Source organism: Pseudophryne corroboree, chromosome 9 (genome assembly GCF_028390025.1).
Source record: "Pseudophryne corroboree isolate aPseCor3 chromosome 9, aPseCor3.hap2, whole genome shotgun sequence".
NCBI classification, from domain to species: domain Eukaryota; kingdom Metazoa; phylum Chordata; class Amphibia; order Anura; family Myobatrachidae; genus Pseudophryne; species Pseudophryne corroboree.
The window spans coordinates 137,023,537-137,047,401 of NC_086452.1; positions in this window are offsets into that span (position 1 = coordinate 137,023,537).

The window sequence follows — 23,865 nt, forward strand, 5'->3', positions numbered from 1 at the left end:
GAGGTGGTAACGAGGTGGAATTCAACCCTCTATATGCTTCAGAGGATGGAGGAGCAGCAAAAGGCCATTCAAGCCTATACATCTGTCTACGATATAGGCAAAGGAGGGGGAATGCACCTGACTCAAGCGCAGTGGAGAATGATTTCAACGTTGTGCAAGGTTCTCCAACCCTTTGAACTTGACACACGTAAAGTCAGTTCAGACACTGCCAGCCTAAGTCAGGTCATTCCCCTCATCAGGCTTTTGCAGAAGCAGCTGGAGAGATTGAAGGAGGAGCTAAAATGGAGCAATTCCGCTAGGCATGTGGGACTTGTGGATGGAGCCCTTAATTCGCTTAACCAGGATTCACGGGTGGTCAATCTGTTGAAATCAGAGCACTACATTTTGGCCACCGTGCTCGATCCTAGGTTTAAAGCCTACGTTGTATCTTTCTTTCCGGCAGACACAAGTCTGCAGATGTTCAAAGACCTGCTGGTGAGACACTTGTCAAGTCAAGCAGAACGTGACCCGCCAACAGCTCCTCCTTAATTTTCTCCCGCCACTGGAGCTGCCAGGAAAAGGATCAAATTTCCAAAACTACCTGCTGGTGGTGATGCAGGGCAGTCAGGAGCAAGTGCTGACATCTGGTCCGGACTGAAGGACCTGCCAACGATTACTGACATGTCGGCTACTGTCACTGCATATGATTCTGTCACCATTGAAAGAATGGTGGAGGATTATATGAGTGACAGCATCACTGTATGCATGTCCGACAGTCCGTATGTATACTGGCAGGGAAAAGAGGCAATTTGGAGGCCCTTGCATAAACTGGCTTTATTTTACCTAAGTTGCCCACCCTCCAGTGTGTACTTCGAAAGAGTGTTTAGTGCAGCCGGTAACCTTGTCAGCGATCGGCATACGAGGTTACTTCCAGAAAATGTGGAGAAGATGATGTTCATCAAAATGAATTATAATAAATTCCTCCATGGAGACATTTACCAGCAATTGCCTCCAGAAAGTACACAGGGACCTGTGATTGTGGATTCCAGTGGGGATGAATTAATACTCTGTGAGGAGGGTGATGTACACAGTGAAAGGGGTGACGAATCGAACAATGAGGAGGAGGTGGACATCTTGCCTCTGTAGAGCCAGTTTGTGCAAGGAGAGATTGATTGCTTCTTTTTTGGTGGGGGCCCAAACCAACCAACCAATAATTTCAGGCACAGTCGTGTTGCAGACCCTGTGGCTGAAATGATGGGTTTGTTAAAGTGTGCATGTCCTGTTTATACAACATAAGGGTGGGTGGGAGGGCCCAAGGACAATTCCATCTTGCACCTCTTTTTTATTTATCTTTGCACCATGTGCTGTTTGGAGACTATTTTTTTAAGTGCCATCCTGTCTGACACTGCAGTGCCACTCCTAGATGGGCCAGGTGTTTGTGCCACCCACTTGGGTCGCTTACCTTAGTCATCCAGCGACCTCGGTGCAAATTTTAGGACTAAAAATAATATTGTGAGGTGTGAGGTCTTCAGAATAGACTGGAAATGAGTGGAAATTATGGTTTTTGAGGTTAATAATACTATAGGATCAAAATTACCTCCAAAATCTATGATTTAAGCTGTTTTTGAAAAAAAACACCCGAATCCAAAAAGCACCGGAATCCGACAAAAATTCAAAAGGGAGGTTTTGCCAAAATGCTCCAAATCCAAAACACGACGGCGGAACTAAATCCAAAACCAAAACACAAAACCCAAAAAATGCCCGCTGCACATCTCTAGTTAGAATTTATTGGAGGATTTTCTGTTTACTTTTGCCAGCCCAATAAGTCACCGGAAGTGACGCTACACTCCTCTGAAATTTCATTAGATACATGTCCTTAGAAAAAAAGACGGTTTATAGCTCTTTCCAGGGTGAGAATAGAGTTCGGGATATTGTCTGCAAGATGGAGAGGACATAAATCATCTTTCTAACGGGCGGAGTACTGAACTTTTTTCTAACCGGAAATGCAGAGGAGAACTACACAATGGTTACCATGGTTTCCCGTCACGGGGCTGATCTAACAGGAAGCGCTGTGGATCGATCACCATGGTACCCTGTATACAAACCATACCTACCAAGAAGTTCAACACAGCAATGAATCACGGGACTTTGTTAGGAATGTGAATATATAGGGTTCAGCTCTGGAGGGAGCATGCTGATTGGTTGATCATGCATTTAAATATTCACAGACAGGCAGCATGGGACTTATTCGAAATTGCACCTTGAAAAAGACCCTAGCAGAAAGGGTTGAACGCGTTGGTGGACACAGGACCCCAGCTTTAAGGTTGGCGGTGGATATACTGCTGCAGTACAACGTGGAGAAGGGATTTCTGGGATTCCCTCAAAAAAAAAAAACACGTTGGTTTAGAACTGTTTGGCCACAGTTCTATTCAATGCGGTAATTTCCCACTGTACCTTCTGAATTGGAGTCTTATATGACATGCTGCTTATTGCTTATTTTTTAATTTTTTTAACATTTTATGCCATATATGTGCTACATTAAAAATTGTACTTCACTATATGTACATTTGATCTCTGTTTCATGGCACACTGACGAGTTAATAAATGACTCATGAATATTTGACCGGTGAACAGATTGGGGAGCGCAGGATAAGTCCTCTTTAATTTTTTTCTCTTGAGCAAGTTTTACTTCAGTGTTATTGGAGTAGCATGAATATATTAAAATCCCTATCTAGCCGCGCAAGACTTCTCACCACAGTCTGTATTGTAGTATGCGAAGAGAGACAATAACTCTTAACTATCTTAGGGGTCTATTCATGTACAAATGCAATGTTTTGGTCTAACTTATCACCAAGCATCGCATTCGTATGTGCAGGTTTTTAACTTATCTTTACCGCAATTCATTAATCCCTTCCTGAACTCTGTCACGTAGTGCTAAACTGGCCGTCCACTATGTCCTCTTCTCTGCTTCTGCCCTGCCTACTACGCCGATCTGCCTCTGGCGCATGCGCACCTCATGCTTGGCGAGCTGCCCGTCAAGTGGTTGCTAAGGAGATTCCTCACAAGCCGGAAGCAGTGCGAGCTGGGTAAAGGGGGCGGAGCTTGCGGGACGGAGCGGCTAGTACCGAAGCAGGGGAAAGAACAGGCTTAGCGTCAGGCAGGTAGAAACTACACCATCCCCAGGTGGCGAAGCGGCACAGAGAAGAGAAGCGGAAAGCTGAGCTTTCCGCTTCTACATGAATTGCAGATACCATACAAGTGTATGGTACTGCGATTCCAGCACAGAGCAGGGATACCGCTGGAGAAGTAATAACGATCTCCGCGGTAACCCGCTTTGTGAATTGCGGTAAGCAGAGAAAAGCCCTGTTTAACGCAAAACAGGGCTTTTCTCTGCTGCATGAATAGACCCCTTAGTCACAGAACTCTTTATCAAATAGTGTTTATCACAAACAGCTACCAGATTATGGAGTTTTGCACTGAGCTGGGCAACAAAGGGAACGGTTAAAGATGGGGTACTCCTGACTGGGACTATTTACCCCAAAGTCTATTCTTCCCTGTAGTTTTTTCCTGACCAAGTTAGGCTGGAAGTTGGGGTGGCTGGTATACAGGTGAATCAGCTTTACCATCAAAAGCTGACTGACTGGGAAGCTGGCAGTGCTGTCAGTGTCTGGTCACTAGTAACTGATAAATGTCTGCTGCTGGCTGTCTGCTCCCTGCACCTACCCTGCAGGCTTAAGGTGGGTACACACTAGTAGATATATCTGCAGATCAATTGATCTGCAGATATATCTATGTACGGATCGGGCAGTGTGCTGTGCATACACACTGCCTGATCCGTCGGGGACTGACGTCATGAACTGGGCGGGCGGGCGGGCGCCCGCCCAGTTCACCTGTCAATCACCGCCGGCCGCCGCAGCATGTGTACGGGCGGTCGGACGACCGCCCCGTACACACACAGCGACGCGCCAATATATCGTTAGATATATTGGCCGTCGGCTGTGCTGCGCAGCCGACGCGATATGTCTGTGAACGACGGAGTTCACAGACGTATCGCCCGTACACACTGGCCGAAGGTCCCGCGATGTATCGGCCGTTCAAGAGAACGGCCGATATATCGACCAGTGTGTACGGGCCTTTACCCACCGCAATGCTGTGATTGGTTTGTGGTTTCCAGAGGATCGACTCCGCGGACTTCTCACAGGCGCAAACTCTCACCCACTCTCCGTCTTCCCTCACAGCACCGCCGGCTTACCCACCGCAATGCTGTCATTGGTTTGTGGTTTCCAGAGGATCGACTCCGCGGACTTCTCACAGGCGCAAACTCTCACCCACTCTCCGTCTTCCCTCACAGCACCGCTTGTTTCCATTCTCCGGCAGCTGCTTACTGTCCGTGGACCCTCGAGCTCTGCAATCAGGAGCCGCTGCACTCTGCGGCTTCTCCCTGGTGTTACTCCTTGGTAACGTGCGCTCTCTTCCTCCACACTGCTCTCCTCAGAACTAACCTCAGCATGCACACACCCTGCCTCTCCATCTTCCCGCTCTCCTTTCAACCAATCACCGGCCTCGGATCTTCTCACCCTCCTGTTACTGTAGCTTTCCTCTCCTGTGTCCTGCTGCCTGCAAGCTACTCCTCCATGCTGATGTCACCAGGCCAGGGAGAATTAACCGTGGCAAAGCCAGTTCCGTATTAGCCAGTGGCTATGATAACTCTTTTGAAGATTCAGGGTCCGAATTGGTCTCACAGTGGGGTGCCTCAGCTGTTTCATTGCTGACAATATTTCCATATTAGAGGAAAGCGTTGTTGAGTTACCCAGCTGCACTGTCACACTGTGCATTTGTAACAATGAGATAAGTACAGTAGGTGGTTAGTGTGTCAGTGCAGATGTCAGTGGTCATACCTGTTTCCACGGCAACATAGATATCAGCGTCTTCCAGACCTCATTGATGAACCCTTGGCAGAAAGACGGAGAACGGAGACAACCCCGAAGGCTCCCCCCAAAAAGTCACCACACGTTAGGACGGTGACTGTGTATTTACTGTATATAGCTGGCAGAATAGCTGGTCACTGCTGTAGATTTCATTTGGTCAAGTTTTGCAAAATTGGTGATATATGCATGCCAGATACAGTACACAGTAGCATAAAACAATGTATGAAACAACACAAGAAAGTATAGCAGTACAGAACACAGTTCCAACAAATCAGCAAAATACAGCAAGATGTAATTCACTCTAAAACTAAGGTATTATTTACATGCAGTGTCATTTAATGTCCACGAAGTGACAGCATACGTATCTCCAGTGCCGTTTCTTGTGGCAGGCGAGCCCTGCGATTGCATGGGGCACTCGATGCGGCTCTTTGTAGCTCATTCTGCTCCTGCTCCTCCCCCTAGCATACTACTCTGCTCAGGGGCAGAGTTTCACGCAATGACACGTTTGCGTCATGACGTCACGATGCAACCACGTCATTCCAAAAAACTCCACTCCCAAGCACAGTAGTATTAGGGAAGGGGAGGAGGAGGAGCGTGAAATCTATGCTGGCAGGTTGCGCCCGCCAGCCAGTACACTTACATTTCCTTGGGAATGAGCATTCCCCTTGGCAACGAGCATCCCCTTGGCAATGAGCATGGATGCCAGAGCATGAAACCCCTGGAAATGAGCATGACCCCCAGCAATGACACCACTGGCAACAAGCATGACACCCAGTGCATGAAACCACTGGCAACGATTATGATACTTAGCGCGTGAAACCCCTGGCAACGAGTGTGACACCCAGCGCATGAAACCCCTGCAACGAGCATGACAACCAGAGCAAGAAATCCCAGCCAATGAGCTTGACACCCAGTGCATGAAACCCCTGGCAACAAGCAGGTAATTTAAAAGTAATTAGAATCTTTACTCTAGGGCATAATGTATCACGGGCATTGTAGTGTATGGTATAATATGGGGGGGGGTCATTCCGAGTTGTTCACTAGCTGAAAATGATCGCAGTGCAGCGTTTAAGCTGAAAAACTGCACTTCTGCGCACAACAGCTGATGTAGTTTCACACAAGGTCTAGCGGCCGCAGAGTGATTGACAGGAAAGGGGCGTTTCTGGGTGTCAACTGACCGTTTTCAGGGAGTGTTCAAAAAACGCAGGCGTGCCAGGAAAAACGCAGGCATGGCTGGGTGAACGCAGGGCGTGTTTGTGACGTCAAACCAGGAACTGAATAGCCTGAAGTGATCGCAAGGAAGGAGTATGTCTGCAGCTACTCAGAAACTGCACAATCTTCTTTTGCTGCCGCACTGCGATGTTTTCATTCGTACTTCTGCTAAGCTAAGATACACTCCCAATGGGTGGCGGCTTAGCGTTTGCACTGCTGCTAAAAGCAGCTAGCGAGTGAACAACTCGGAATGACCCCCATGGTGCAAGGGGCATTACTGTGTGGGGCTTAATGTGATGGAATGTTTATTTTTTCAGTGGTGGCTGGGGAGTAAGGTCATCTTTTCCTGCGAGGCCATGCCTATTTTAGTGAAGCCATGCCCATTTTAGCAAGGCCACATCCCTCATCGGGAGCATGTGTGCCACAGGCGTGTGCAAAATAGTTTTTCTTATGTCTATAGGGGGAGGGGGCACATTTTTTTAATGCTCGCACTGGGAGCCAAATTGTCTAGAAACAGCCCTGCATATCTCTATAACTCGGTCCATAACCCTGGGAAACCTTTGCATATGTAAATGTTCCTTATAAGCAAAGTTCACTGCCTAATAATTACTGCCTGTAATTGTGAGATTGAGCAATGGAGGTTAGCAGTTGTAAGGATGACAGTAGCATGCAGCCAAGAGATTGAAGAACAGCCTGTAAGCAGTGCATACAGTTCAGTCTCTCAACAGGAGTACAATCAGGCAGTGGCAATGTAGTTAGTGGTGAAAGATGGGATGCTGCAGTACAGTTTCTTAGTTATGCAGCGAAACCATACTGTTCCCCCAGAATATATGTAAACAGATAAATGCAGTTCCAAGTAGTGTTCATAACAAGCAAGTTCGCTTTGACAGGGACAGGCAGAGTAAAGCTGGTTGGTGGCACAGTTCAGTAGCAGTAGATAGCATGCAATCCTTAGAAGCAGGTAAGGAGAGAGCTGACTGAGAACAGTTTCTCAGTAATGAATAAAAGAAGCAATACAAGCCTCCCATGTAATCCCCTATCTTCTGACAGGGCTAGACCATGTAGCTGCTGCTGTCTGTCTTCTCTCTGGCCACCCTTGAGGGTGGTAGGCCATTGTTCTCAATTTCTGGTAGCCATAGCAAAGTTCATGAAACAACTGTGACTCAAAGGCATGGCCTTGGTTGGTCAGGATCTGATCAGGATACCCATAGGGTCTTGCGAAGTGCTTCAAAAAGAGCTCAGTGGTGGTCTTTGCAGTTAGATCTTTGGTGGGTACAATGACAAGGAACTTGCTGTAATGGTCAGTCATAGTTAGAGAGTACTAATATCCACTGCTGCTGGGCTCCAGCTTTATGTGATCTAGGGCAACGATCTCCAGGGGACTTTGACTTTTGATGAAATGCAGGAGGTCTTTTTTGACTGACTTAAGGATGTCTTAAGGTTGCAAGGCACCATCCCTCAATGTTCTCTCTCATGCCAACCCAGAAGTATCTCCTTCTTAACACAGCCTCGTTTTCCTGGGTGCCAAAGTTTCCAGATTTGTTGTGATGGGCCTCAAGCAGGAGGGTGGCTTGGTGTCTTGGAACAACAACTTGAGTGACAGGTTGATGAGTGCCAGGGTCAATACTGGTGCATACTACTAGGCCTTGCTTTAATTGGATGCGGTCTTGGTGTCTTAACAACGTCACTAGTTCTGGTTTGGCTTCGGCTCGCTGTTGCTGATTTAGTTGGCGCTTCTGCCGGTGAGGGTCATTAGTTCCTTCAACACTGGGCTCTCCTGCTGGATCTTCTCCCACTCAACCATAGGTAGATCAGGTTGAGGACTCTCAGGTCACAGGTTTGCAGTGGTGGACATGGGATAGGATGTGACAGTTCATTTCTTCCTTGAGACTTGAACACTGGGGTCTTTATTTTCTCAGTCATATCCTTATCCTCCTCAGTGACATCTACAGTAGGTAGGCGGGACAATGTGTCAGCATTTCCATTAGACTTTCTACTTCGGTAGGACACAGTGTATCTGAAGTTAGCAAGGTGAGATAGCCATCACTGCTCAAGGGCTCCTGGATGGGCAGTTGAAAGATAAGCCAGCAGATTGTTATCAGTCATGATGACAAACGAGGTAGCTGCTAGGTAATTTTTAAACTTTTCAGATACGCCCAGATCAGTGCGAGCAACTCTAGCTTGAAGGTTCTATAGTTTTCAGAAAAGGCAAAGGCCCCTGCTGGCATATGCGATGACCCTTTGTCGTCCATCCTGCTTCTGAGACAGCACCGCCCCTAGTTCATGATGGCGTCTGTATACACTTAAAATGATTTTTCATAGCCGGGGTAAGCAAGTTGCAGAGCTTCTATCAAGGAGGCTTAGAGTTGAGTGAAGGAATGCTGTTGCTCTTCTCCCCAGATGACTAAGGACACACTCCTTGTTTCTTAACCGGATTTGCCTCTCAGCCACTTTTGCAAAGTTCTCCACAAACTGTTAATAGTAACCTACGAATCCCAAGAAACTGCAGACATCTTTAACTGTCTCGGGCACTGGCCACTTTTGTACTACTTGTATCTTCTCAGGGTCAGGTTTTACATCCTCAGCATTGACAATGTGTCCTAAGTACTGTACATTTGGCTTTAACAGGTGACACTTAGCTGGCTTAAGTTTCAGACCAGATTTGGCCAGGTGTTTGAACACTTCTTCCAGATGCTGCAGATGTTCCTCATAGTTTTAGAGAAGATGATTACATTGTCGAGATACAGCAGGACCATTTCGAAGTTGTGGTGTCCCAGAAAATGTTCCATGACCCTCTGGAAAGAGGCAGGTGTGTTGCAAAATCAGAATGGTATTCTCTTATACTCGAATAGTCCCATCTGGGTCGTGAAGACAGTCTTCTGCCTGTCCTCCGGTGCCATCAGGATCTGCCAATATTCACTAGTGAGATCAAGTATAGAGAAATAAGTCACCGTCTTCAATGCCGTCGGAGACTCTTTGAACCGAGGCAGCAGATAGGTATCCTTTTGCATTACAGAATTTAGCTTGCAATAATTCATGCAGAATTGAAGGCTGCTGTCCTTCTACATGATAACCAGTGGGGCCGCCCATGGACTGTAACGTTCGCGAATGACGCCTGCTTCCTTCATTTCTGCTATCATATTACCTACAAGCTGGTATATTGCCACTGGCAAAGGTCAATATTTCTTGATGAGAGGATTTTTCCAGTGGGGATATGGTGGTACACACTATCCGCCTTCCTAAAGTCACAAGGGTACTTGCTGAAGGCCACAGCATTTCTCAGCACCACCCTAGGCACTCCTTACTGCTCTATTGCTGGAGTCTCTGATCTGGATCTCATCGCTGCTCGACTCAGGTGGTTTCTAGAGATGAGCGCCTGAAATTTTTCGGGTTTTGTGTTTTGGTTTTGGGTTCGGTTCCGCGGCCGTGTTTTGGGTTCGAACGCGTTTTGGCAAAACCTCACCGAATTATTTTTGTCGGATTCGGGTGTGTTTTAGATTCGGGTGTTTTTTTCCAAAAACACTAAAAAACAGCTTAAATCATAGAATTTGGGGGTCATTTTGATCCCAAAGTATTATTAACCTCAAAAACCATAATTTACACTCATTTTCAGTCTATTCTGAATACCTCACACCTCACAATATTATTTTTAGTCCTAAAATTTGCACCGAGGTCGCTGTGTGAGTAAGATAAGCGACCCTAGTGGCCGACACAAACACCGGGCCCATCTAGGAGTGGCACTGCAGTGTCACGCAGGATGTCCCTTCCAAAAAACCCTCCCCAAACAGCACATGACGCAAAGAAAAAAAGAGGCGCAATGAGGTAGCTGTGTGAGTAAGATTAGCGACCCTAGTGGCCGACACAAACACCGGGCCCATCTAGGAGTGGCACTGCAGTGTCACGCAGGATGGCCCTTCCAAAAAACCCTCCCCAAACAGCACATGACGCAAAGAAAAAAAGAGGCGCAATGAGGTAGCTGACTGTGTGAGTAAGATTAGCGACCCTAGTGGCCGACACAAACACCGGGCCCATCTAGGAGTGGCACTGCAGTATGTATGTATAAAGAAAGAAAAAAAAACCACGGTTAGGTGGTATATACAATTATGGACGGGCTGCCGAGTGCCGACACAGAGGTAGCCACAGCCGTGAACTACCGCACTGTACTGTGTCTGCTGCTAATATATAGACTGGTTGATAAAGAGATAGTATACTCGTAACTAGTATGTATGTATAAAGAAAGAAAAAAAAACCACGGTTAGGTCACTGGTATATACAATTATGGACGGGCTGCCGAGTGCCGACACAGAGGTAGCCACAGCCGTGAACTACCGCACTGTACACTGGTTGATAAAGAGATAGTAGTATACTCGTAACAACTAGTATGACGACGGTATAAAGAATGAAAAAAAAACCACGGTTAGGTGGTATATAATACAATTATGGTTGGACGGACTGCCTGCCGAGTGCCGACACAGAGGTAGCCACAGCCGTGAACTACCGCACTGTACACTGGTTGATAAAGAGATAGTAGTATACTCGTAACAACTAGTATGACGACGGTATAAAGAATGAAAAAAAAACCACGGTTAGGTGGTATATAATACAATTATGGTTGGACGGACTGCCTGCCGAGTGCCGACACAGAGGTAGCCACAGCCGTGAACTACCGCACTGTACACTGGTTGATAAAGAGATAGTAGTATACTCGTAACAACTAGTATGACGACGGTATAAAGAACGGAAAAAAACCCACGGTTAGGTGGTATATATTATAATACAATTATGGATGGACGGACTGCCTGCCGAGTTCCGACACAGAGGTAGCCACAGCCGTGAACTACCGCACTGTACACTGGTTGATAAAGAGATAGTAGTATACTCGTAACAACTAGTATGACGACGGTATAAAGAACGAAAAAAAAACCACGGTTAGGTGGTATATATTATAATACAATTATGGATGGACGGACTGCCTGCCGAGTTCCGACACAGAGGTAGCCACAGCCGTGAACTACCGCACTGTACACTGGTTGATAAAGAGATAGTAGTATACTCGTAACAACTAGTATGACTGACTATGACGGTATAAAGAATGAAAAAAAAACCACGGTTAGGTGGTATATATTATAATAATACAATTATGGATGGACGGACTGCCTGCCGAGTTCCGACACAGAGGTAGCCACAGCCGTGAACTACCGCACTGTACACTGGTTGATAAAGAGATAGTAGTATACTCGTAACAACTAGTATGACTGACTATGACGGTATAAAGAATGAAAAAAAAACCACGGTTAGGTGGTATATATTATAATACAATTATGGATGGACGGACTGCCTGCCGACTGCCGACACAGAGGTAGCCACAGCCGTGAACTACCGCACTGTACACTGGTTGATAAAGAGATAGTAGTATACTCGTAACAACTAGTATGACACTATGACGGTATAAAGAATGAAAAAAAAACCACGGTTAGGTGGTATATATTATAATACAATTATGGATGGACGGACTGCCTGCCGACTGCCGACACAGAGGTAGCCACAGCCGTGAACTACCGCACTGTACACTAGTTGATAAAGAGATAGTAGTATACTCGTAACAACTAGTATGACTGACTATGACGGTATAAAGAATGAAAAAAAAACCACGGTTAGGTGGTATATATTATAATAATACAATTATGGATGGACGGACTGCCTGCCGAGTTCCGACACAGAGGTAGCCACAGCCGTGAACTACCGCACTGTACACTGGTTGATAAAGAGATAGTAGTATACTCGTAACAACTAGTATGACTATGACGACGGTATAAAGAAAGAAAAAAAAATACCACGGTTAGGTGGTATATAATTATACAATTATGGATGGACGGACTGCCTGCCGAGTGCCGACTGCCGACACAGAGGTAGCCACAGCCGTGAACTACCGCACTGTACTGTGTCTGCTGCTAATATAGACTGGTTGATAAAGAGATAGTATACAACAATATACTACTATACTGGTGGTCAGGCACTGGTCACCACTAGTCACACTGGCAGTGGCACTCCTGCAGCAAAAGTGTGCACTGTTTAATTTTAAATTAATATAATATTATGTACTCCTGGCTCCTGCTATAACAACCTGCAGTGCTCCCCAGTCTCCCCCACAATTATTATAAGCTTTTATACATTGATGTGCAGCACACTGGGCTGAGCTGAGTGCACACAGACTGAGTCACACTGTGTGACTGCTGTGTATCGTTTTTTTCAGGCAGAGAACGGATATAGCAGAGAACGGATATATTAAATAAAAGTTAACTTAACAACAACTGCACTGGTCACTGTGGTAAACTCTGTCTGCACAATCTCTCTCTCTCTCTCTCTCTTCTAATCTATTCTAATGGAGAGGACGCCAGCCACGTCCTCTCCCTATCAATCTCAATGCACGTGTGAAAATGGCGGCGACGCGCGGCTCCTTATATAGAATCCGAGTCTCGCGAGAATCCGACAGCGTCATGATGACGTTCGGGCGCGCTCGGGTTAACCGAGCAAGGCGGGAAGATCCGAGTCGCTCGGACCCGTGAAAAAAAAAGTGAAGTTCGTGCGGGTTCGGATTCAAAGAAACCGAACCCGCTCATCTCTAGTGGTTTCCCCACCTTCGCCCCCTGTACGGTGGTAGACACACTCTGTCCCACGATGTCTTGAAAGTTGACTTGGATTATACTCGTTACAGGGCAATGCCTGTAGAGCCTTATAGGATAGCTGTGCAGGTTGACTATACGCACTGGCACTCTTCTGCACTCTACTTTTGCTAATGTCCTGGCCACCACAAATGGCTGTCGTCCATCAGAGTCGCAGGTCTCGATTATGGCCTCATAGTATTGACCACCAGGGCCAATCCTGGCCTTACACCAGATTACATTTTCAGAGTTAGGTAGCAGCAGAAAAGGTAATTGATCAGTAATCTTGGCCTTCCTGACCTCTCCCCTGTCTTTGGTAAATCTCTTCTGCCATCCAGCAACCGAACCATCTGCAGTAGGGTCTTCTACTACCATGGAGCCAGAGTCCTCATTTCATCTCGAAGAGCCTCTACCAACTCATCAGGGCAGTTTTTTCGGACATTCATCTCAAGGATTACAAGAGGTAAGTGTTCATGATGGTAACTAAACACCTCTGTCTTGACAGTGCTTCTTTACCGATCCTCACGTCGGCTTCCTAATAGGCATGGTAAGTGACGGGGGGTCCGATGCTGGCCAACAGGTATAGCCAGGTAGTCGGTGGAGATACGATGGCCACACATTTGCGATAACAGTGACAAGCCTTAAGGTATCCCCCCAGCCCCTGTCACTGCACTCTCACTGGTCAGTTTGGTAGACTCAAGTCAGCAGCAGTGGTGGCAGCCATTTCTATCTCCTGCAGTCCTCTCCTTCCCTCAGGGTGCTGCCATCCTGTCACTCACATAAGCTCCACTCACTAAGCAACACAAGGGCCTGCAGCTGCTGAACTGTTATGTCTGATGAGGAGAAAACATTAATGGGTGGCGGGGTGAGTTTGTGTTTAGGGGGTGGGGGGCCTGTTTGTTTTAATAAGTGATGTTAGAGCTAGTGTGAGGGGGTATTAATGAGTGCTATCAGGGTTAGTGCATGTGGGGGGTGGATTTATTGTGCGCTGGCAGGGTGTGTGTGTGCGGGGGTAGGGGTGGATTTATTGTGTGCTGGCAGGGTGAGTGTGTGTATGTGGAGATGGGTGGTTTTTTGAGTTCTTTGGTAACTGTATTAAGTGCTGGCAGGGGGAGTGTGTGTTGGGGGCTTTAATGTGTTGGCAGTGTGAGTGTGTGGGGGGGGGTGGATCAATTCAGTGCTAATGGTGAGTGTGCATGGGTGATTTAATGAGTGCTGGCAGAGTGAGTGTGTGTGAATTTATTGAGTGCTGGCAGGGTGAGTGTCTATGTGGGGGGGTTAATGAGTGCTTTCAGTGTGAGTGTGTGGGGGGTGGATTTATTATTTGCTGGCAGGGTGTGTGGGGGTGGCTGGGGAGGTGTGGATTTATTCTGTGTTGGCAGGGTGAGTGTTGGCAGGGCTTTAATGAGTGCTGACAGTGTGTGTGTGTGTGTGTGTGTGTGTGTGTGTGTGTGTGTGTGTGTGTGTGTGTGTGTGTGTGTGTGTGTGTGTGTGTGTGGGATTTGAGTGCTGACAAGGTGAGTGTGCATTGGTGGGGAGGGGTGAATTTATTTTGTGCTGGCAGGGTGAGTGTGTGTGTGTGTGGAGAGGGGTGGTTTAATGAGTTCTGGCAGGGTGAGTGTGTGTGGTAAATTTATTGAGTGATGGCAGGGTGAGTGTGTGTTTGGGGCTTTAATGACTGTTGGCTGATGAGTGTGTGTGTGGGTGGATTTATTCAGTGCTGATGGTGAGTGTGCATGAGGGTTTAACAAGTGCCGGCAGAGTGAGTGTGCGTGTATGGAGAGGTGGATTTATTGAGTGCAGAAAAAGTGAGTGTGTGTGTGTGTGTGTGTGTGTTGTGTGTGTGTGTGTGTGTGTGTAACATTTTTAACAAGTGCTGGCAGGGTTTGTGGGTGTGGGTTAATGAGTGCTGGCAATGTATGAGTGGGTCAATGAGTCCTGGCAGGGTTAGTGTGTGTGTGTGTGTGTGTGGTGGGGGGGGGGGGGAGTTTAATGGGTGCTGACATATATTGGGGCACAGATGTGTAGCATAAATATGTATTGGGAGCTTTGTATGGCATAATTCACACTACGTGGCATACAGTAAATTTGGGGCATAGCTGTTTGGTACATTATGCATTGGGGGCACAAATGTGTTGCATATTATGAATTGGAGGGAGCAGGGATGGTGGGTGAAATGCTGTCTAGAGCACCTGGAAACTTTCCACCGGCCCTGGCAGTAACCGCTACACTAAACAGTGCTGCAGTGACCACCATATAATGTAGAAAATATCACAGTGACTGCAATATCATACATAGAACATTGCATTGACCACAATATAATTCAGAGAGCATCATACTGACAACCATGTAATACAGAGAGCATAGCAATAACCACAAGATAATGTAAACAACATCACAGTGACCTCTATAAAATGCAGAGAACTTTACAGTGTCCAAAATATAATCCAGAGAATATCGCAACAGCCTCCTAATAATGCAGAGAGCTTTGCAGTGATTGCCATATAATACAGAGAACATCGCAGTCACTGACATAATGCAATGGGCCTAATACAGACCTGATCGTAGCCGTGCGCTACGATCAGCCACCCTGACATGCGGGGGGATGCCCAGCACAGCGCTAGTCCACCCCGCATGTCTGGCCCTCCCCCCACCGCACAGGTACAAAAGCATCGCACAGCGGCAATGCTTTTGTTCCTGAAGAGTAGCTCCCTACCAGCGTAGCTCCCGTGCACTGACAGGGAGCTACCCATGACTCTTTGGGTCGCAGCGGCTGCGTTTCCCGGACCGCACCCACCCCCTCACGTCTATCAGGCATTCGCAGTTCAGACCTGATTGCCCGCTGTGCGAAAACGCACAGCAGGGATCAGGTCTGAATTAGGCCCAATGAGCACTACAGTGACCATCTCCTCTAGCCCGCAAATGTGTGCTGCCTTAGAGTTATCCTTGATTTCTTCCTCTCTTTTAAAACTCCCATTTAATACATTTCACAGTCCTGCCAATTTCATCTCAGAAATATCTCACTCTGAAAGTAGCTAATGCCCTTATCCACTGAAATGTGTACATAATACTGCTCCCAGTTCATCTTAATGCACTACTGTATGTCTGCCTCGGCTCTCCTACAAGCCATTCACTGGCTCCACTACACCTTCAGAACCAAACTCAAACTCCTCACACTCATTTACAAAGCCCTCATACAATCATCTCCTATTTGCATCTCTGACCTCTTCTTCCATCACACTCCTGCCCGCCCACTTCGCTCCACTAATGAACGCCGCCTCTCGTACCAACTGCTTACCTCCACTCCTGCCTCCAAGATTTTGCCCGTGTTGCTCCCTACCACTGAAACGCTCTCCTTTTCCCTATCAGCCTCTCCCTCTCTTCAAAATTTCAAACAAGCTCTCAAGACTCATTTGTTTATCAGAGCTTTCCAACTCTCATCCTAACTCCCATGTCACCGCTTTCTGTCTCCTACTCTTCTTTAGACTGTAAGCTCTCATGAGCAGAACCTATTTCCCTCCCTTATACCATCGTCTCTTTCCGACTGCCAACGGTAGCACCAAACTTTTGGGTTTGGTCACCGTGCTGCTTATTTGGGTATCATAAGTGCTGCTGCAGCAATGTTCATAAATCTTGTCCATGTTCTGTAATGTGTTGCAATGTAAGTCATTTGTTTCTTGTTTTGTTTATATTGTTTTTGTACTCTGTAAGGAACTGCAGATCCCTTGTGGCTTTAATAATAATAATAATAATAATAATAAGTTCCATGTATTGCTTATCTTGCACATTGTAGTCTCTGTACTGCCCCCAAGATGGCTACCTCATCGGACACACTGGTGAAAAAGAATGAATAATGCATGGTTCTGAGATTTTGCAAATATTGTTGATCTCACATAGTATACTGTGTCATCTTTTCCAGGCATTGCCTATTCTGCCCAGTGTAATCCTATGTAATGCACCTAAAATGATTACCTCACCTGCATCCCTTGTGGATAGGATGAATAATCTTTGGAACTGATGACCCATAATAACTGCCTCACCCAGGGGCAAAACTAGAACTTAGTAGGCCCCATAGCAGAATATTGAAAGGACCCCCCCCTTCCTGCCATTGTCACTATTATGCCCCATAAGAAAACAGGTGAGAGTGAGGGGAGTGGGAGAGAGATGACAAGTGTGTCAGAGGGAGAGCGATAGAAAGAGAGAGTGGAGCAAGAAAGAGAGGGGGAGAGAGGAGTCAGAGAGTTTTTCATGGAATTAGAGGGAATAAGAAAGAGAAAGGAGCAAGAGAAAGGGTGTCCTGGGAGAAAGAGAGAAAAAGGGGTGAGGGAATAAGAGCAAGAGAGAGAGGGCATCAGGAAGAGAGAGACAGAAGATGTCATAGGGAGAAAGAGTGTCAGGGAGGGAGGGAGAGAGAAAGAAAGAGAGGGGGAGCAAGAGAGAGAGTGTCAGGGAGAGAGAGACACACTATCAGGGAGGGTGAAACAGTGCCAGGGGTAGAGAGACAGTGTAAGGGAGAGAGGAAGGGAGAGACAGTGCCAGGGAGAGAGACAGTATCAGAGAGAAAGAAAGAGAGTGGGAAGAAGAAAGAGAGATAGTGTCATGGATGGACAGACAGTGTCAGGAAAGAGAGAGAGGGGTGGACAGAAATTGTTAGGGGGGAGAGGGAGACAGTATCAATGAGAGAGTGTCGGGGGAGAGAGTGAGAGAGATAGTGTCAGGGAGGAAGAGAGACAGTGCCAGGGAGAGAGACAGAGTTAGAGCTTGAGAGAGAGGAAGAGACAGTGTCAGAGAGAGGAAAGAGAGACAGTGTCAGAGAGAGAGGGAGAAACAATGACAGAGTGTGTCAGGGGAGCCAGTGTCAGGGAGAGAGCGAGGACAGAGAGAGGGGGGAGCGAGCAGGAGATACATTACCTGCTACAGCTGAGGTCTCTTATGGGGGAGGGTCTTCACATCATTAGGCCCAACCCCTAAATCCCCACGAATCGAATGGCACTGCTGCTCAGAGCCTGCCAGGTTGGGCCTCCACACTCCCCTGCCACATTCTCCATGGCTACAAGGGGGGTGTTATCAGCAACAGGCTTTTATCCCGTGGGGTGGAGGGGAAGCGCCGGACATCAGAGGTACCCCATGGGGCAGGGGGGTGCAGCAGGCACTTGGAGCAGCCTGGGCCCCATAGCAGCTGCACCCCCTGCATTCTTGGTAATTGCTCCACTGGCCTCACCTCTGTATTATGTTCTTGTTATCTGTGCATTGACTGCTTTTTTTATTAAACGTTATTTATATAGCACCAGCATATTCCGCTACGCTTTGGAGGAAAAGCACTATATACATTATATTATTATTATTAGTAGTATTATTAATAATAATAATTATAATAATAATAATATATTAATAGCAGAAGGATGTCTATTATGAGTGACATATTTCTATGATTCCGCTGTCTGAGGGCACATCATATACCAAATTAAGGTCTTGGTGGCTAATTAAGGTTGGATCGCATAAGTGATCCAACGAGCAGTTTCTCGATAGTCTGGAAACTGCCCATGCACAGGAGCCATTCTGTGCATGTGCAGAATGGGTCCTGCGATTGCATCGCAGTAATTCCAACGTCACTGCCTAATTGACAGCGGCGATCGAAAGTGCAGCAAGGTGGTGTATATACACTTCCTATTGCATTTATATTGTTATGGATTTAATTTGCAAAGCTGCTGCAAGCAGCATTACAATAGCAAACAATGGTGAATTAGACCCTTGATCAGTAGACGTGCAGAAAAGTATTGGGGTTATAATTGGTTGCTTCATTTCGGAGTTATGTCTGCCTGCCATTTACAGTGCATCACCTTTGTGCTGTGGAAAATGTGACAGTTGGTGACCTCTCCCTGTGCTGGGTGACCTGCTGGGTGGTCTGGAAATTGTGACAGTTATTTGCAGCCACCCACTAAGCAGGGATTTTTTAGTGAAAAGGGGTAAAACATTGCACCCATCAAACCTTCACCAAATTGAACATCAACTAGTTGTTATTATTATTATTATTATTATTATTATTACTACTACTACTGCTGCTATCCTTCATTCTCTTTTTCACAGCCCTGCTTTTAGTGAACTATTTTTTTCTGCCCATTTCAGTATTCTACATGCACACTAAATTTTATCTCTTCAACCCTGCTATCGTATACTTACTCTATTATCACCTTGACTCTTCTTATTCATTTCATTGCCCCAATACTTTCCTCTTTAATACATTTTATTTTTACACATAATTTCCCATAAAACCAGATCACCTCTGCACTTAGCATTGAGTTCACTTGTTGTGGGGGTAACAAATAAAGGATCTCTATTACAGTGGTAGAACAATTTCATCAGTATTTTATTAATGTTTGCATTTAACTTTGAATAGAAAATTGCTGGCAGTCATGTAATGACTTTTTAGCTACCCCCAGTTTATTAAAATATTTCTGAATATTAAGTATGTTTTGGACACATTCCATAATATGATGTCATACTCGTGTCTTTGATGTCAGCTACTTTTAATAGTATAAAAGCCGGAGCCTTTACTGGCTGCCACATACACTGTGTGCTGATCTCAGGTGTTCAATATGATGCTCCTCACACTCTTTATGTTGCTTGGTGTAACCCTCTTTCAGGATGCGGGTATGTATTTATTAGCAGTAAAAAATGACTTTCATTGAAACTTTACTAATGATTTATTTTTCTATGTCCATTGCACCTGCTGTAAATGTTATTCTCTGTTTATCTGTAACGTATCAGGTGCTGGGTCAAATGACACAAACACTACACGTTGTGTAGAACCTAATACGAATACTACTGGCAATGAGTGCTTAACAGAAGTATTAAAGGTAAGTACTGTATTTATATAAAATATATCAACTGCTGTCCAATGTTAGGAGGACATTAATGAATAATATATTATAAACTAAAATATTTTTATATTGTTATAATGGTTTTCAGCTGGTCTAAAACACAAATAACAATTAGATATGTGTAATGAAAAATCTTTGATGCAATGATGTTTGTATTATATAGGAATTAACGGGATAAATATGAGGCTCTGCATGTATTAATTTATTACTTGTGACAACACTGTGCACCTCCAGCTCAGAGGTGGTACAAAATACCTGTGTTGTCTTATGTTTCTGCACACAGCAGGAACTGCCCCCCCCCCCCCCCCCCCCCCCTTGTATCTAGTAGTTTTATCTTGTTTTTCCTGTACAAAACACAGCTGTCCATGTACTCCAGATTAGGGTACTGTTTATTTTCTACACTCATGACTAAATCAATGTTGGATGCCATATACCTACTGATACCCCAGGTTTTCACCCTTCGTTCCCTCTCCTTACCCTCTTCTCACTTTTTTATACCTGCGTACATTTCATCGCCTCATTATTTCCTTCTTCACACGTTTAAATGCAACTTGCGATCAACCTTGCAGTAATTTCTCCTTTTCCAGGTATCCATATCTGTTCTCTCTCATCTCGTTACTATTTGGTTAAGTCTTACATTTTGATGATTTCTCCTTAGAAAGTACTTTTTTGTCCAGTTCAATATTTCTGTTGCAAACATTTCTCTGGAGAGGCATTTCCCGGATGACTGCAGTCTTCTGTATTTCCTTTATCAAAATGATTATGAAATCCCGTAGCAGCTTTTAACAAAGAATGGTGATTGCTGTGAGAGCCCAGTGTTGCCCCTTCCCCTACCATGAATGTCCCCATCTTGCCCACAAATACTTACACTTTCATCCCTGTCGCTCTCCCCATTTACCCCCATCTTCATCACCATCCCTTCAGGCACCAAAATTGGCATTATCTGCCAATCACAAAAGAATATTGTTTTTTTTTTTATTTTAAAGACCCAAGCAAGTTTGGGCAATAACAACCTTTCACCACAATATATACAGATACATCGCAATAAATATCCAGCAAGTAAATCAGTAATTTACATCCAGTAAATTTAGTGCATTTAACATGATAAAAATGAAAAATATTTTAATATTAATAACATTTTTCTCTCTCAAACTTGAAACATCTGACATATAAGCTGTAAGTTTTGTGCTCTAGGTATTGTACATATATTGGGGTATATGCAATTGCAGTCAAATTGCCGCAAAAGTCGAAAAATGGGGCATTTTCGACAAAAAAAACTGTCGAATTGGATTCGACAATGCAATACAGTACTTTTCGTCAAACTACCTGCCGTTTCAGATTCGACTTTTTTAAAATCGACATTTTCAAAATTCGACATGTCTGCAATCGACAAAAGTATATTCAATTGAAGAATGTCGATTCGACAACAGTGCTTTTCAACAGTAATTTCGTCAATTTCATTCCGCCTCACTTTGCTGGCGAGAGTTGATAAAAAAAAATTAAGACATATATTTTTTTTAGCTTTTTGGATTGATAATAGCATATCTATTTATATTTGAAGGGATTATCTACTTGGTTTGTAAATTTTTGACCCACAAGTATTTTTTAATAGATTTTTAAAAAGAATATTTTTTTCTTCACTCTGCTGAGGGGAATGTACCCATGATTCAACAGTTTTACCCAGGATACACTTCTGCAAAGCCACTCCAGTATTGGACCAGTTTACCCCACTCTACCATGGACGTCCTACTTGTGGTGTGAACCTGAACCACCGCTATGTTAGAGTCACTCTTTCAGGTGAGATGTATTGGCCAAAACTCCATCTTGTCTGAGTAACCTGTGTATATGCGCAGTGTTGCTGGGACCTTTTGTTCTTTCCCAGGGTGGAGGAAACTCTCAAATTACCTCCTTATTCTCTTCCGCAGGTTTTGTGGAGTATCCTTCCTGATTTGCAGGAACCAGCCTGGATTTGAAGGGACACAACAGTTCCCCTGCTGTACCATGGGCGACCTACTTGTGATGTGGACCTGACCCTCCACTATGTAGCAGACACCCCCCCCTCAGGTGAGATGTATTGCCCAAAACTCACTCTTGTCTAAGTAAGCCAGGAATGTCCCAACTGCGGTCCTCCGGCATTTGCAAAACTACATATCCAATCATGCCCTGACACAGCAATGCTTACGTTGTGTCAGGGAATTTTGGATGTGTAGTTTCTCAAGTGCCGGAGGGTTGCATTTGGGACAAAGGCCGATGTAACCTGCTTGTACCTTGTCTTTGGATGACACAAATACCTGGAACCTCATACTATTCTCTTCCACAGGTCTTGCGGAGTATCCTTCCCAAGTTGCGTGGATGTGAAGGGACACAACAGTTCCCCTGATGTACCATGGGCGACCTAACACAATACCACTGCATCTCTGAAATGCCATATTTTACATTTTATTTACTAATAATTTAAAGAAATACACACAAAACTTCTAATTTTAAAAATTTATTGAAGAAATATAATTGTATTTTATTTTGGATTCAAAAATAAAATGTAATAAAACAAAAAAAGTAGTGTTTGTTCTTCTTTACATTCTTTTCTTGTGTAGATATCTGTGGGAAAAAAAATAAATTCCATATTAAGTAAAGACACTAATGAGTAATGATGTCATGTTCATTCCTTTCCTAAGAACATTTGTGGAACCACACAGTCCAGCATGACCCATTGCTGGACTGTGTTGTTCCCCAAGGTCAGGCGGTCCAAAGTGGCAGAGTGGTGTCAGTGTTCAGCACTTTGACATGGCTGCACTTGTGGAACCACACAGTCCAGCATGACCCATTACTGGACTGTGTTGTTCCCCAAGGTCAGGCGGTCCAAAGTGGCAGAGTGGTGTCAGTGTTCAGCACTTTGACACGCCTGCACTTGTGGAACCACGCAGTCCAGTATGACCCATTGATGGACTGTGTTGTTCCCCAAGGTCAGGCGGTCCAAAGTGCCAGAGTCAAGACAGTGGTCAGCACTTTGACACGGCTGCACTTGTGGAACCACACAGTCCAGCATGACCCATTGCTGGACTGTGTTGTTCCACAAGGTCAGGCGGTCCAAAGTGGCAGAGTGGTGTCAGTGTTCAGCACTTTGACACGCCTGCACTTGTGGAACCACGCAGTCCAGCATGACCCATTGCTGGACTGTGTTGTTCCCCAAGGGCAGGCGCTCCAAAGTTTCTTGAATATATACATTGAAACATGGCTTTACTCACCTTGGTACGCACAACACGAACTACGCTGTCCACTTCAATTTTCCACCCAATTCTATGAAGAAGCCAAAAATAAACACTAGTGAATAGTAAATTCACACAACAGTGAAAGCCTAATTTACACCAATACAAAAAGGCGTTTTTTTTTTTTTTTTTAAATGGTATCAGAATAGCTCTTTGGCCCATCATATATGTAACCACAAGGAGCTTTCATCAGTTACCACATGCGCCCGCATACATGCCCGCACATGTATGCCTAGACATAAAGCTCCTTGGTAGTATCCGGTCGGGGGTGGGGGAGCCCAACACAAATATAAAACAATAGTAAGAAAAAAACAAACTAATGGGGAGGGGGAGAAAGGGAAACATGAAAAACAAATAGTAAATAATAAAACAATACGACCGGGCTTATGGTGGTTGTTGTCCGTCCGGATCCTCTTCTTCCTCCTGATGTGGCGTTGATGCCCTGGGCGGCTGTGGAGTGCATTGAATTGGCCTCGGTGGCCGTGCTGGTGTAGATGATGCGGCCGGTGTTGGTGGTGGAGGCATCTGGTAGGTGGGGTACATCCCTGTATATCCTTGGTACAGCTGTGACCGTCCATACCAGGATGGTGGTGTAGGAAGGGCAGGAGGCGTCCGTGTGGCTTGTGATGGCGGATGTGGTGGTTCACCAGCGTGTTGATGAGCTGGCTCTGGGAGCTAATCGTACATCATCTGCAGCGTGGTTGCGATGATCTGGTGGCTGGCTGCCGAATGTCGTTGGCTCTCCGACATGTTGTCAACGCTGTGTGCCAGGCATGATGTGTTATCCACCAGCCGGTTGATGGATGTGGCCAGAACTTGAAGGATGTCCATAGTCTCCCTGTGATCTTCTCATCTGGTCTTTTGCGCTTCTGCCGTGCTGTCGGCAAGAGCCTTTTGCATTTCAACCAAACCGTTTGCCATCTTCTCCATTGTCTTC